This window comes from Eubalaena glacialis, chromosome 14, assembly GCF_028564815.1.
Source record: "Eubalaena glacialis isolate mEubGla1 chromosome 14, mEubGla1.1.hap2.+ XY, whole genome shotgun sequence".
NCBI classification, from domain to species: Eukaryota; Metazoa; Chordata; class Mammalia; order Artiodactyla; family Balaenidae; genus Eubalaena; species Eubalaena glacialis.
The window spans coordinates 20330030-20345893 of NC_083729.1; the positions used below are offsets into that span (position 1 = coordinate 20330030).

At 41.5% G+C, this 15864-nt stretch overlaps 1 protein-coding gene across 15 annotated transcripts in view; it reads right to left on the reverse strand.

Moving 5' to 3' along the window:
* DTNB (dystrobrevin beta) overlaps positions 1-15521 on the reverse strand; it is a 249854-nt gene extending 234333 nt beyond the window's left edge. For all 15 annotated transcript variants that reach the window (XM_061211411.1, XM_061211410.1, XM_061211409.1 and 12 more), the window contains exon 1: positions 15294-15521. The gene's annotated coding sequence lies outside the window, so the exon portion shown is untranslated. The remainder of the gene's footprint in view (positions 1-15293) is intronic.
* Positions 15522-15864: the final 343 nt, after the last annotated feature.

A 15864-nucleotide genomic window follows, 5' to 3' on the forward strand; every position in this document is an offset into this window, starting at 1 on the left:
ACAAAATAACATAGTATTAAATATCCTTAAGTTGATATTGATACAAATGAGAATGAAGAATCGACAAATATCCTGTACAGAAAAATTCCAAATAATTTACATGGAGACTCTGCCCTGAAGAAGGTGGAACATAACTCCTCCCTCCTTAAGTGTGAGCTGCACACAGTGACTTCCTTCCAAAGAGGTGAAGGGGGAGGGGGAAATAACTTGACAGTGGAGAAACCTGATAAACACTACCTCAGCTAGGTGATCAAGTACAACATCAATAGTGATAAATTATGTTGACAGTATGGACTCTTGACACGATATGATGAAAACGGCATTTTACCTCTGTGGTCTTCCTCCCCAAAACCCATAAACCCAGTCTAATCATGAGGAAAACATCAGGCAAATCTCAATTGAGGGAAAATTTACAAAATACCTGACCAATACTCCTCAAAAGTGTCAAGTTTCCTCAAAAACTTGACCAGAAAAAGCCAAGAAACTGACAAACCCAAGAGAAGTCTAAGGAGACGACAACTAAATGTAATGTGGTATCCTAGATGGGATTCTGGAACAGAAAAAGGCCATCAGGTAAACACTAAGGAAATCTGAAAAAGTATGGATTTTAGTTAATAATAATGTATCATCACTGGTTCATTAACTGCAAGAAATGAACCATACTAATGTAAGATGCTAATAACAGCGGGAACAGGGTTTAGGATACATATAGAAACTATTATTGTTCAATTTTTCAGTAAATCTAAAAAAGTAAAGTTTATTTTTTTAAAGACAGTACAATTACATATTTCTTCTCCTTTATTCTCTTAACTGACTTAAAAAACAATTGCTTTTTAATACAATATAGATAAAACAATATCTATAAAATTGTATTGTTGGGCCTGTAACATACAGAATTCCTTAATAAGACATAATCTTAAATGTCTCTGTACCTAACCACAGTGCTTTAAAATAAGCAAAAATTGATAGAACTGAAAGGAGAAAGAGACAAATCCACTTATACTTGGAGACTTCAACACTCTTCTATGATCAATACACGTAGAAAGTCAAAATGAATATGGAAGGACTCAACTTCACCATCAGCCAACTAGATCTAATTGACATTTGTGGAACAACCCACCCAATAATGACAAAATACAAATTCTTTACAAGTGCACATAAAACATGCATCACCAAATTCAGAAAAGCAAATTCCTCTGGAGATGGAAGTAGAATAATGTGACTGCAGAGGAATACCAACTCTATTAGCTATGATTTATTTATTAGGCTGGGTTCTGGGTACACTGTATTATTCTTTATGCTTTATATGCCCTATTTCATAATAAAATTTTAAGTCATTAGAGTATATTCTCTGGTAAACCTTTCCTTTAGTGGTCTGGAAGGTTAAAGAGGCAGGTCTCCATACATTTTATTATTAAAATTGACTACACCAAAAACCATAACCTCTGAACTTTTATCCAAATATACAGAAACACTCACAAACTCCATAATTTGGTATAATATTTATTATTTCAAAGCCTCAGCAACGTCTTCTACGAGTATCCCAACAGTACTTGCTAACAAAGGATGGATTTTTAGTTTGTCACCAAACTAAAATTGTTATTTTTGTCTATGCATTATTTCATATACAGGAAGAAGAAAAGTTTATGGCTTTTTGTCTTTTACTCCTGAAGTAAGAAATCTCCAAAGAAACTTCCAAAAATATATCATTAAGTTAATAAAATTTTAAGACATTAATCAGGGACCTCTCTGGTAGTCCAGTGGTAAAGAATCAGCCTTCCAATGCAGGGGGCGTGGGTTTGATCCCTGGTCGGGGAACTAAGATCCCACATGCCGTGAGGAAACTAAGCCCGCGCGCCTCAACTAGAGCCCAAGTGCCGCAAACTACAGAGCCCACACGCTCTGGAGCCCGCGTGCCACAACTAGAGAGAAACCCTTGAGCCACAACTAGAGAGAAATCCTCACGCCACAACGAAGAGCCTGCATGCCGCAACCAAGACCCGACGCAGGCAAAAAAAAAAAAAAAAAGATATTAATTAGCACACAACTATAATCATCACTGAAAAAAGCTCAGTAAGTTTGTCTTCATATTCGGAATGCTTCGTTTTAAAATATCTCAACTGACCATATTAGCCTCATACTATCATTAAGCAAATACCTTAAGGCACAATATACTCAATGGTATATATAAACCCATACATCAAATAGTATTTTTAACAATGTTAAGGGTTTTTTTGTTTTTTTTTTTAGTGATTCCTTTTCAATCTGCTTAGACCATTATTGTTTTGTACTTTGCATTTGACTGAAAACAAGCTCATAACATAAATAGAAGTACCAGCTCCGCTTGTTTCCTGCTGTTCATGTGTCCTTGCATTAGCACTTCAGTCTTCAGTTGAATCTGAAACTTCAATCCGCAGATTCTTTGCAGGAATCTTTTTAAGCCCTTTGTCTATTCATTCATCAAGGTTCATTTCATGCAAATCAGATAATATAATCTGAAAGACCCCTAAACCAGGTAGAGGTTAACTGTAATATGTCCAAATAGAATGTAAGCAAACAGATAAGGAGGCTCACACTGTCGGCCCCTCCAGGTTGTGGTGTGCCCATGATCCTCCCTTCAGGTTACCTCACTTTCCGTACCTGATATATAGCATCAGACATACAGACGGAGTAAAGTGTCAAACTATGATTTAAATATTAGTAAAGTTAATTGCCCATTTTTTTGCTTGTTATACCCTGCCTAGAAGATCATTTTGCACGCCTCCCACTGTGGAAACCATTACTCTTAAAAAAAACTAGAATGAAAAGATGAGACTGTGCTAGGCTTGAGGAGCAAATAAGGAATGTGAATGGCAGAATCAGATGAGGAAATTTAGAGCCTAAGTGGTTAGTTAACTTGGCCTAACATTCCAAAGCTAGTAATTCGTGGAGTAGGCAACCAATCTGACAATAAAGCCTATTTTCTTTCCACTGTGCCACATCACCCCCTCCAGGGCAAACACGACAACTCCAGGACTGAGGAAAGAATACAGGTCCCCAAGCCCTGGTGCTGCGCAGACCTTAGGTCACAGTTAAACAGGGTCAGGAGGCTAGTGCAACAAAACGTCTGGACCCTCATTAGCCCTGTCAGGGAAGCAATGTGTTCCTGAGCTAGACTAAGTCTGCAGGCAGAAGTTAAGTAAATCCCACAGTAAAGACTAAAGGAAAGAAAGCAGGCTCTAGAAATGTTTCCAGAAAGTCTCTATACTACACCTAAGTGTTAAGTATCCCTCACTTCCCTTGAATCTTTTTGTTAATGTCTTAACTTCCAGCTCTCAGCTACTTCAAAGCATCTAGGTATCAAAACTCCTTGGGTAAGTTCATTTTCTCCCAGCAAAACTCCTGTCAGTTTTTCTCTGGATGCTCCTTAAATTAAGAAGTCAGAGATCACTGTGCTTGTCACTAACAAGTTCTTAACTGGAACTAATCAAACTTCCCTATAAGAGAACTAACTTCCTTGCTTATTTCAGGAAAATTCTCAACTATCCTTCCCCTAATACTTCTTTTCTTTTCTCTTCTCTTTCAGATTAAAAAAAAAAAAAAGCCAGGGAAAGTAAACGTTGGTAAAGCCCTAGACATTGGGTTTTTTGGTTTGTTTGTTTGATTTTACATATCTGAAAAAGTTCTCTAGGTTCCAATAAAAAATATTCAGTGACTGCACTCCATTACTACACAGAGCTCTGAATAGCAAATATAACCTCCCAGGGCTGTGGTAACTGGTGTTTTTGATTTTTTGGCCACGACTGGCAGCTTGCGGGATCTTAGTTCCCCAACCAGGGATCAAACCCAGGCCCCCTGCAGTGGAAGCACATAGTCCTAACCAGGAATCCCCTGTGGTAACTGTTAAATAAATTATGTAAAGCATTTAGCACAATGCCTGGCACAAAATAAGAGCCTAATAAATGTTAGCTGTTATTATTATTATTATTATTATTAATGTTATTATGTAACTACCCTCTTGAATGATGGATGCCTAGACTAGAATTCTATTGGCAAGACTCTTTTTTCTTAATTTACAGTTTTTCTGATTTAAGAGTATAAAAATACAGAGCTGGAAGAAGAGAAAATACTTTTTTATCAATCATTTACAACATTTTAAATCTGGAATAGAGGGACTTCCCTGGTGGTGCAGTGGTTAAGAATCTGCCTGCCGGGACTCCCCTGGTGGCACAGTGGTTAAGAATCCGCCTGCCAATGCAGGGGACACGGGTTCGATCCTGGTCTGGGAAGATCCCACATGTGGCGGAGCAACTAAGCCCGTGCACCACAACTACTGAAGCCCGCGTGCCTAGAGCCCGCGCTCCGCAACAAGAGAAGCCACCGCAGTGAGAAGCCCGTGCACCGCAACTAAGAGCAGCCCCCACTCACCGCAACTAGAGAAAGGCCCGCACCTAGAGAAAGCCCGCACACAGCAACGAAGACCCAACGCAGCCATAAATAAATAAATAAATAAATAAATAAATAAAAAGAGTAAGAAGAACAAAAGAGTAATATTTAAAGAAAAAAAAAAAAAGAATCTGCCTGCCAATGCAGGGGACACGGGTTTGAGCCCTGGTCCGGGAGGATCTCACATGCCGCGGAGCAACTAAGCCCGTGCGCCACAACTGCTGAGCCTGCGCTCTAGAGCCCGTGAGCCACAAATACTGAGACCGTGTGCCACAACTACTGAAGCCCACGCGTCTAGAGCCCGTGCTCCGCAACAAGAGAAGCCACCGCAATGAGAAGCCCGCACACCGCAACGAAGAGTAGCCCCCGCTCGCCGCAACTAGAGAAAGCCCGCGCGCAGCAACAAAGACCCAACGCAGCCAAAAAAAAAAAAAAAAATCTGGAATAGAGAAAGGGTTTTAACAAAATTGAAAGGCGGTAAAAGAGCTAGAAATGCAGTGTGCCCAAGGAATCAGAAAACAGATATAAGAAAATTGGGGAGAGGGAGTTCCCTGGTGGTCTAGTGGTTAGGACTCAGCACTTTCACTGCCATGGCCCGGGTTCAATCGCTGATCAGGGAACTGAGATCCTGCAAGTCACATGCCGCAGCCAAAAGAAAAAAGAAAGGAAGGAAGGAAGGAAGGAAGGGAGGAAGAAAACTGGGGGAAAGTAAGGCACAAAAAGGAGAAACAGACACCTCTAGTCTGCTAAAGACAAACCTCATAGTTTTTCCTAAAACCTGCCATGGGCTGCTTAGTTCATAAAGAGGAAATTTTAGTTCTAAGCAAAGATACTAAACTACTTACCTAATAGGCAAATATTAAAACCATATGAACTGGGCTTCCCTGGTGGCTCAGTGGTTAAGAATCCGCCTGCCAATGCAGGGGACATGGGTTCGAACCCTGGTCCAGGAAGATCCCACATGCTGCAGAGCAACTAAGCCCATGCGCCACAACTACTGAGCCTGCGCTCTAGAGCCCGTGAGCCACAACTGCTGAAGCCCATGTGTCACAACTACTGAAGCACACGCACCTAGAGCCCATGCTCCGCAACAAGAGAAGCCACCGCAATGAGAAGCCCGCGCACGTCGACGAAGAGTAGCCGCCACTCGCCACAACTAGAGAAAGCCCGTGCGCAGCAACGAAGACCCAACGCAGCCAAAAATAATTAATAAATAAAATAAATAAATTTATAAAAACATGAACAATAAAGAAAAGGGTACATTCTTGAAATGACACAAAGCTTTAGTTTTCATAGTCATATTTCAGGAAAAAAGTATCCTTGTTAGTTATTTCTATAGTTATAGTTAAAAAAAACCCTGAAGTGTTTTTTTAAAAGATACATAAGAATTACTTTTTCAAATGACTTTGGAATTAGTGAAAAAAATAAGACCAATTAAATGTATTCCAACCTAAATCAAATTACTTGTATTTCTTTTTGAGCACATATGCAGCACGCAGCCTTCATACCAAAATCCTGGATGTTAACCAAATTTCATTTCTAAGTTCTCATATCTTTAATTTCAGTTAACATGTTGGTAGTAATGATTAATTATGAGCTACAAAAACCACAGGCAAAGCAATGGAGAATCAGAATGTAAGGGCTTAGAAATACCCAGGTCTCAGGCTTCCCTGGTGGCGCAGTGGTTGAGAATCTGCCTGCTAATGCAGGGGACACAGGTTTGAGCCCTGGTCTGGGAAGATCCCACATGCCGCGGAGCAACTAGGCCCGTGAGCCACAACTACTGAGCCTGCGCGTCTGGAGCCTGTGCTCCGCAACAAGAGAGGCCACGATAGTGAGAGGCCCGCGCACCGCGATGAAGAGTGGCCCCCGCTTGCCGCAACTAGAAGGCCCTCGCACAGAGGCGAAGACTCAACACAGCCAAAAATAAATTAACTAATTAATTAAAAAAAAAAAAAAGAAATACCCAGGTCTCATATTTTGCACAACCAAATAAATAAAATGTCTAGTCTCAGGCTATAGTTGTACTTCACAATAAAGGCATGGAAATAGAAACCCAGAACCCCTAACTCCTGGTCCATTATACCACCTTTCTATATGTGAAGACACTAGGATAATTTTTCTGCCTGTGGTCTGCAGGTAAGATTTCATAAACAATAAATTAAAACCACAAATCCAAAACTTAAGTGCACCAAAAGATCCTATTTTTTTTTTTGAGTTTTAAAAGAGAAGCCACAAACTGGAAGAAGAACTTTGAAGCCATCTATGTGAAATATTAGCGTCCAAAATGTATTTTAAAATTATAAATCAATCTGAAAAAGACAACACAACAGAACAGGTAAATGATGAAAACCAGCAAATCACAGAAGAGGAAAACTTAAGAGCCAATAAAAACATGGAGCAATGTTCAAACTCATTAGTAATCAGAAAAACATGTAAGATTAATATAAAAATAAGATTGCACGGTACATCCAGCAGATTTGCAAAAATTATAAAGCCTAAAACACCAAGGGTTGACAAGGCAGGGAAGGAACAGAAGCCACACATCGCTGGTGTGAATGTTAATTGGAAAACTACTTCAGAGTGGAATTTAGCAATACACACGGAAGTTGAAGATGTGCATGGCACACATACCAATAGTTTACTCCTAGTACACACTCTAAAAGACATGCATGTGTAGACAAAGAGACGTGACAAGAATACTCATAGCAGCATTATTTGTAGTAACAAAAAAAATCAGAACACACTAATTGTCAACTCACAGGAAAACATAAAAGTAAACTGGGATATAGCCCAATAACAGAATCCTATTCAGTCAAGAAAATAAATGCACTAGAGCTACATATATCCATATGGATGAGTCTCACAATACTGAGAGAAAAAAAAATAAAGTTATAAAAAGATATAATTAATACTGCTAATATAAAGGGTTTTTTTAATGCAAAACAATAACATACATTTTAGGGCTACTTACATATGTAATAAAAGTATGAAAATATGTACAAGAATGAAAAGCATCAAATGGAGAATAATGGTTCCCTCAGAAGGGGAGGAGAATACAACTGGGAAGGAGTAGGGGTTCAACTTTAAAAGGAGCCTAGTGTCTTAAGTTAAGTGGTGTGTACACAGGTATTCACAATTTTTATTCTCTATACCTTTTTGAGGGCCAATATTTCACAATATTTAAAAAGTTAAAGGAAAATAAACTCAAGGTCCAAGCAACATAGTTTACTCCGGAGCCCACATGCTTAACCATGACACTATTTATTCTATTTTTGTTTGTGCACTTAAAAAAGGTTTAGTCATTTTAAGAAACTGCTCAAGAACATGTAAAACGTCACACCGGTAAAAAGCAATGAAGTACCTGACTAAAGGAAAATTTTCACGCAAATCATATTGGAGACACAAAGTGGTCATATCACCACGCTCAGGAATCATGTGGGTAAGCCAAAAAAACAAAACCCAAGTTGAACTTGGAACATAAAAGTCTTGTTTAGAGAGAGCATGTAGAAAGAATATGGGCTTTGAAGTCGGACCTCGTTCAAATATCACTCCTGTCACTGATTAGCTGTGTGGCCCTAAACAAGTTTTAACTTCTCCGAGCTCAATTTCCTCACCCAAACACTGGAGATACCATACCTAGTTTCCACAGTGGTAAAGATTACAGTGTAGCCATTATCTATGAAAATCTCTTGAATACAGTAGCCTCACACTAAATAACAGTTGTTATTACTTGCAGAAGAAAGTCTCTCTCTGGCAAGAGGAGACAGAGCAAGCAGAGATAAAAATTAAAAGGAGGGAGTAAAGAGTCTAGAAAAAGAAGCCAGGAAGAAGCTTGAATGGTTAGGGACTGAAAAAGTCCTTATAGAGTTCCTAAAGTTACTCCCCCACAAAAAAATTTTTTTTTACTGTACACTATTTGATTATAGTGAGGCTTAATTACAGGAATATTTGGTCCAAACCTGATTATTGCTAAAATGCCGTAATATATAGCATATATATATATAATATTATATAGCTTATACATAATATTGTTAATATACAAAAATTCAAGATCAAAATGTGTTTTCTTTAAAAGTTCATTTTTTGGTTGTTAAAAATGTATTAACAAGTAAATCAAATACAATATATCTGTTTCTCTCAGTTATCTACAACTCAGAAAGGTCTGTCCTACTCTTAACATATTAAAGAGAAATCAATGATAATTTCAACAAATGCCAAAAAGCAATAAAATTCAACACCCAGTAAAAATATAAACCAAGAATAGAAGGAAACTTCCTTAAATTGACAAAAGACACCTACCAGAAACCTTTAGTAAATATCATATCTAACAGTGAAACACTGGAAGCATTCCCATTCAGGAAAAAGACTAAAATGCCCATTATCATCACTGCTATTCAACTTTTGCACTGGAGGGTCTAGGCATTGCAATAACACAGAAGACAAGATAAGTGGTATCAAGTTTAGAAAGAAGCCTGGTCACTTAAGTCTTCTAGTCAAAGCAGCCCAGTAAGTAAACACTTCGATGCATCCCCTCTGCTCCAAATACACAGTAATAGATATTTTTAAATATATTTTTTAAGTTACTAAAAAGGCTCAAAAACAAGACAACCCTCCACTTGGATCAGAAACAGAACAGATACACAAAACTGTGAGCAGGACTGAAGCTACAGGCTTGCTGGACTCTGAGTCGAGAAGCAGGTGTATACTTCCTTCAGGGCAACAGTGACACAGAGTGAAGGAGGTGGAGAAACAGGAGACATCTGAGCCAGATTCACTGCTTAAAGCCAAGGATGAGGCTAGAGCTGAAAGGAAGTGAAAAAGTACCGCTGTCAGTCTCTGCCTAGAACTATGGCTTATGTGGTGTTCTGGGCTCTGAAAAGTGAGAAGATAAAAACATAGCCTCATGACCAGGAAATGAACCAAGACATTCACACACTCTCTGAGTGGATCTAAAATAGCCCCAATTACCTCAAAGAGCAGGACCCTGACCATTATCATATCTGATTTCTTGACTAGAGTCCAGTCAATCAGTGGAAGCACCTGAAACATCACCACACAGAGAAGGGTGAGCACAGAAATAAGAGAAACAAAAGCAAAAGTACTCACCCTCAAATAAGTCTGTAAATCAAAACTTCAAAACATATAAAGAAGTATAATGCTAAGAAAGACAGCCAACAAAAGCAAATTAGAATATAACTTCATACCAGATGCAGTTTAATTTTACAGAACAGCCTGACAAAGATTTATTTTTTAAGTACATTTAGGGTGCTAGGATATATAATTTTAAAATTATTGGGAATGCAAAACTGGACAGGCAGTTTCTTACAAAGCTAAAGATACCCTTATCATACGATCCAGCAATCATGCTCCTAGGTATTTACCCAAGAAAGCTGAAAACATATGTCCACACAAAAACCTGCACATGAATATTTATAGAAGCTTACTCATAACTGCCAAAAACTAGAAGTAACCAAGATGTCCTTCAATAGATGAATGGATAAACAAACTGTGGTACTTTCATACGATGAAATATTATTCAGCAATAAAAAGAAATGAGCTATCAAGCTAAGAAAAGACACAGAGAAAACGTAAAGGCATAATGCTAAGTGAAAGAGACCAGTCTGAAAGCCTAGAATACCGCATGATCCAAACCATATGACATTCTGGAAAAGGCAAAACTACAGACACAAGGCTTCCCTGGTGGCGCGGTGGTTAAGAACCCGCCTGCCAATGCAGGGGACACGGGTTTGAGCCCTAGTCCGGGAAGATCCCACATGCCGCGGAGCAACTAAGCCCATGCGCCACAACTACTGAGCCTGCGCTCTAGAGCCCGCGAGCCACAACTACTGAGCCCAGGTGCCACAACTACTGAAGCCCACACGCCTAGAGCCCGTGCTCCGCAACGAGAGAAGCCACCGCAATGAGAAGCCCACGCACCGCAACGAAGTATAGCCCCCGCTCACTGCAACTAGAGAAAAGCCCGCGCGCAGCAACAAAGGCCCAACGCAGCCAAAAATAAAATAAATAAATTTATTTTAAAAAGCCAAAAACTATAGACACAGTAAAATGATCAGTTGTTATCAGGAGCTCAGCAGGAGGGGGGGGAATGAATGGGTGGAATACAGGGGATTTTAGGGCAATGAAATTATTCTGTATGATACTGCAACGACGCTACATGAAATGTCATGTGATAACATTTTGCATTTGTCAAAACCCATAGAACTGTACAACACAAAGAGCGGAAGCCTAACATTAAACCATGAACTTAATACTAATGTATCAATATATATTCATCAGTTGTAACAAATGTACCACACTAATGCGAGATGTTAATAATGGGAAAGTGCCCCTGAAGAAGAGGGGGTTTATAGGGACTCTCTGTACTATCCACCCATTTTGGTCATATTCAGTTATGCACATAATTTTTTTAATATCATGGACAGTTCCACTTCTGGGTATATACACAAAAGAATTGAAAGCAGGGACTTGAACAGATATTTGCACACCCATGTTCATAGCAGCATTATTCACAATAGCCAAAAGACAGAAGCAACCCAAGTGTCCATTGATGGATGAATGAATAAGCAAACATAATGTATGCATACAACAGAATAGTATTCAGCATTAAAAAATAAGGAAATTCTGGGAATTCCCTGGAGGTCCAGTGGTTAGGACTTGGTGTTTTCACTGCCGAGGGCCTGGGTTCAATCCCTAGTCAGGGAACTAAGATTCCACAAGCCTCGAGGAGGGGTCAAAAAAAAAAAAAAGGAAATCCTGACACATGTTACAATATAGATGAACTCTGAAGACATTATGCTAAATGAAATAAGCCAGACACAAAAGGACAAATACTGTATGATTCCACTTATAGGAGGTGCCAAGAGTAGTCAACTTCACAGAGACAGAAAGCAGAATGGTGGTTGCCAGGGGCTGGAGGGAGAAAAGAATGGGGAATCAGTGTTTAATGGACACAGAGTTTCAGTTGAGAAAGATAAAAATGTTCTGGAAATGGACAGTGATGTTTATACAACAATGTAAATGTACTTAATGCCACAGAACTGTACAATTAAAAATGGTTAAAATAGTAAATTTTATGCTGTGTATATTTTACCACAATAAAAAAAAATGAGGAAAAGTGCTGAAAAACTGGTTTTCCAAATTGAAAAATATGTATATCACTTCATTACACCATATAGAAATTCCACACAGAAAGCAAAACTTCTTTTTTAATTTTAGAATACAGATATATAGAATTCATACCCTGGGGTAGAGAAAATTTACTTAAACCAGACACAGAAACAAATTTTGTTAATTTAGTGTAAAATTTTCCATAAATATAACATTAAAATGTGAAACTTGTATACAACTAAAGACATTGTTAACAAAAGGAAAAGGCAAGCCTCAGACTGGCAGCATGCTTTGGCAACACATAAATCCAGCAATGAATTAGTATCCAAAGTAACCTAACTGTCCCACAGTTAGTGAAGGATACATAAACAGTGATTTAAGTCTACAACTGAACACTATTCAGCTTTTAAAAATAAATGAACCAGATCCACAAGTGGCAACATGGTTAAACCTCCATCAATTAATTTAAAGCATGCACCCCTTTGACCCAGCAATTCTACTTTTCATTCACTGCGGCAATGGTGAAATGGCAAACAGCTTTAATGGCCATTAATGAGGAGAGGATTAATAAACTACAGTACAATATATACTATATATGGCATTGCGTAGTAGTCAAGAAGAACCAGGTAGATCTTTATGTTCCATCATGCAAAGATCTCAGACATTCTGTTAGGAAAAAGTTGCAGACCAATGTCTACAGTATCATGTCATTAATGTGGGCATGGGAGGAAACCCTACTTTTTCCTGTATTATCTATATATAGATGAAAATGCATAGAGAAAGGTCTGGAAGGATCACAACAAACTGCTAACTGCCGTTTCGGTGGAGAAGGGAGTGGGTCAAGGGGCCTTGTATTCTGTCTGTACTGTTTGAGCATTTAATAAGAGAGTGTACATTCATGAGCCATTTGCAGAGCTGCAGTACACAGCCCCAGACTGCACAATGCAACTCCAGGAGCTGCCATTCACAGGCACTCCGATGTGAATGGCATCCCCTAAAATTGGGCAGTATACTTCCTGCACTAGATGCCACAGCCCTGACACTTGTATAACTAGAAATAAATAAAATGAGAGGTGATGAGAGTATTTACTGCAAACCAGCATGAGGGAGTTTCTACGGTGATGTAAATTTCTATATCTTGATTGGGATAGTGGTTACAAAGTACAGACAGTCCCCAACTTACAATGGTTTGACTTTAGATGGTGCGAAAGCAATACACATTCAGTAGAAACTGTACTTCAAATCTGAATTTTGATCCTTTCCCTGGCTAGCAATATGCAGTATGATACTCTCCCGTGATGCTGGGCAGCGGCAATGAGTCACAGCTCCTGGTCAGCCACAGGGTAAACAACTGAGATACTTACAACCATTCTGTTTTTCACTTTCAGTACAGTATTCAATAAATTACATGAGACATGCAACACTTTATTATAAAATAGGCATTGTGTTAGATGGTTTTGCCCAACTGTAGGCTAACGTAAGTGTTCTGAGCATGTTTAAGGTAGGCTAGCCTAAGCTATGATGTTCGGTACATTGGGTGTATTAAATGCATTTTCAACTTACCATACTTTCAACTTACAGTGGGTTTATCAGACATAACCCCACTAGACCAGCTCTGCACAGGACATCTGTGCAGACATCAGTAAAGTTGATTTCGAAATAAATGTAAATTAAATATATAAGTAAATAAAATACAATATCACTGAGAAAACCTAGAACAAGGCATCCAAAATTACAGGACCTAGGCACCCCAAAATAAGAACTAGTAGACACCTGCTGGTTGCACTCTTAAGTACACAGTCATAAAACTAAAGAGAAATTAACTTAGTTCTTCAAGGCTTACTACACAATGCCAAATTTGAATTAATATTTTATTTTTATACAAGGAAACGTAGGTCCTGAGAGATTTATACTAAAGACATAAAACAAGTGGTAACTTGGCATTCTACTGGTTTTAAATCTGATTTCCTAACTAAGTAGAAATTTTGTCTCTCACACATAGTGGACACTCAAAAGCCTTGCCAACGCTACCTTGACTACACAACCCCCTTCAAAAGTAATTCCATTTATGTACGATAAAAATTCTCACAGAACTCATAAAAGGTCAAGTTTTAATTTGGCAGACAAAGTAACCCAACAGGCACTGCAACCCAGGCAACCTGAACAGCAGCCTGGAGCTCGAGAGTCCAGAAATCCAACCAAGGCAGAAAAAAGGCAGAATCCCAGCCCTTACAGAAGAGCAGAGATACATCCTCTTATGACAGATCTAAGATCCAAGAACCAAGATAAAAATGAAAAAATGTTCTCTAGACAAAAGTACTCTCCTTCCTCAAGTGATAGAAAAGGGCCAGAACGGGATGATTTGAAGCAATGGCCCAAGGAGTAAGCTCCTGGCAGCCAACATGCAATAAAGATGTGAAAGTGGCAGCATGACCACAAGATATGACAACTCCATCACCTTAGCCATCACTTTAAATGCCCAGACCTAAGAACCTGGGTTACTTCACACGGCAAAAAAAAAAAAAAAAAAAGAGAACCTGAGGAACAAGGGAAGTCCATTCAGCCATGCCTAACACCAGATTAATCAATAGTGCTCTGTGTAAAATAGAGCAAAACCTTGCTTGGTTCATTCATTCAGGCAATACGTAGGTATTTAGTGCCTGCTGTGGGTCAGGCACTGTTCTTGTCCCTGAGGATTTAGCAGTTAATAGTCATGGAGCTTCATTCTACTTGGAAAGAAAGGTAACTTTTCTCTTTCCAATTTCCGTTTCCCTTCTCTCTCTTTAAATGTTATGCAGAAGTTCCTTCAAAACTCTCCCAAGTACCTCCCACAAGCTCCTTTGACCCTCCTGCTTTAATCCTCAAAGCAAGCAATTTTATGGCTCCAATTTCCCAATACTGGGGAAAAGAGACCTAAAGTGAATGAAACAAAATTCAGTGTTGCTTTGTACTTCATACGCATACCTTTACAACCAAATTGCCAGCACTTAAATAGCAAATGATGGTTGTGTTTTACACAATTTTGTGGCCCCAGTGCTGACCACGGTTCTCTACCCAAGGTACCTAACCAATAAACGTTTGCTGAGACTGCTGGAAGGTCTCCCTAATCCCAAGGCCTGGCACAGGAATTTAACAGCAAGCATTCGTTAGCTGCATCCTTCCTCCTCTCAGGACACTTTCCTTTAACGGGTGACCTCGGTGCACAGGTTCACTGATAGGCGCCTCGGGAAACAGTGTTTTGAGGTGATGTGAAATAAATTCCCTTCCCTCTGCCAGGGCCTGCCTGCCTCACCTGCCCTCTGCCAGGACCTGCCTCCTTCGCCCCCTTAAACACCTAAGGCAGAGCCTCCTCCCTGCGAGTCGGGCACGGGCAGCATCAGCCCTGCGCCCGCACCCCGGCTCCGCGCCCTGCGGCCACAGCGCGCTCGGGACCCCGGAGCCCCCTCCGCGGCCCGGGGCTCAGAGCCCGGCGGCGGCGGCCCGGAGCTCCGCTCCATCCCCCGCGCTCGCCCCTCCAGGTCCGGGCGCGCGGCGCCGTCTCCCCTCACAGCGCGCGCTGGGCAGCGGCCCCGGCTCCCCGCGCGCCGTCTCCGCCGCTCCCGGCCCTGCACCCCCGCAGGCTCCCGAGGTGAGGGCGCTGCGCGGGCTCCTTCCCGCTTCTCGCGGGCGCGAGGCTCTGGCACCGCGCTCCTCTCCCGCAGCCTGCCGCGGCCGCCACAAACCCCCGCCGTACTCACTTCCCGGCCGGAGCTGGGGGCGTCGAAAAGGTCTCCGGCGGCCGCAGCCTCCTCCGCCTCCTCCGGCCCGGCCTCCGAGGCTGAGGCGGTGGCAGCACCCGCTCAGGCCCCGGAGCCGCCCCCGCAGCGAACGTTCTCAGGCACCCGGCTCGCGCCGCTTCCCCGCCCGGCACGCGCAGCGAGCCCGCCCCCGGTGCGAGGGCGCGAGGGCGCGAGGGCGCAGGGCGGGGGCCGGGCACGCGCCGCCTGCGCGAGCGCGCGGCTGGGGGCGGGGCTTCCGCCGCGCCGAGGAGGGGGCGGGCCAGCGGGCCGAGTTCCCCTCGAGTCCCGCCCCCTGCGGCCGGGTTCCGGGCGGACGAAGTAAACTTGCCCCCTGCGGGCTTTTCCCGTGAGCCAGCTGCGGGCGGCGGAGGTGCGTTCCAACTCCACAGGTATGCGCCCCGCCGGCTGGATGCTCGGCCCGACGTGACTACAAGGTAAAGAATGCAAAGAACCACCCCCATGAATCATTCATCCGCACCTCGAGCACGGGACCCTGCCTTGAGTGATTTTTCCGTATTAATTCAGCTCA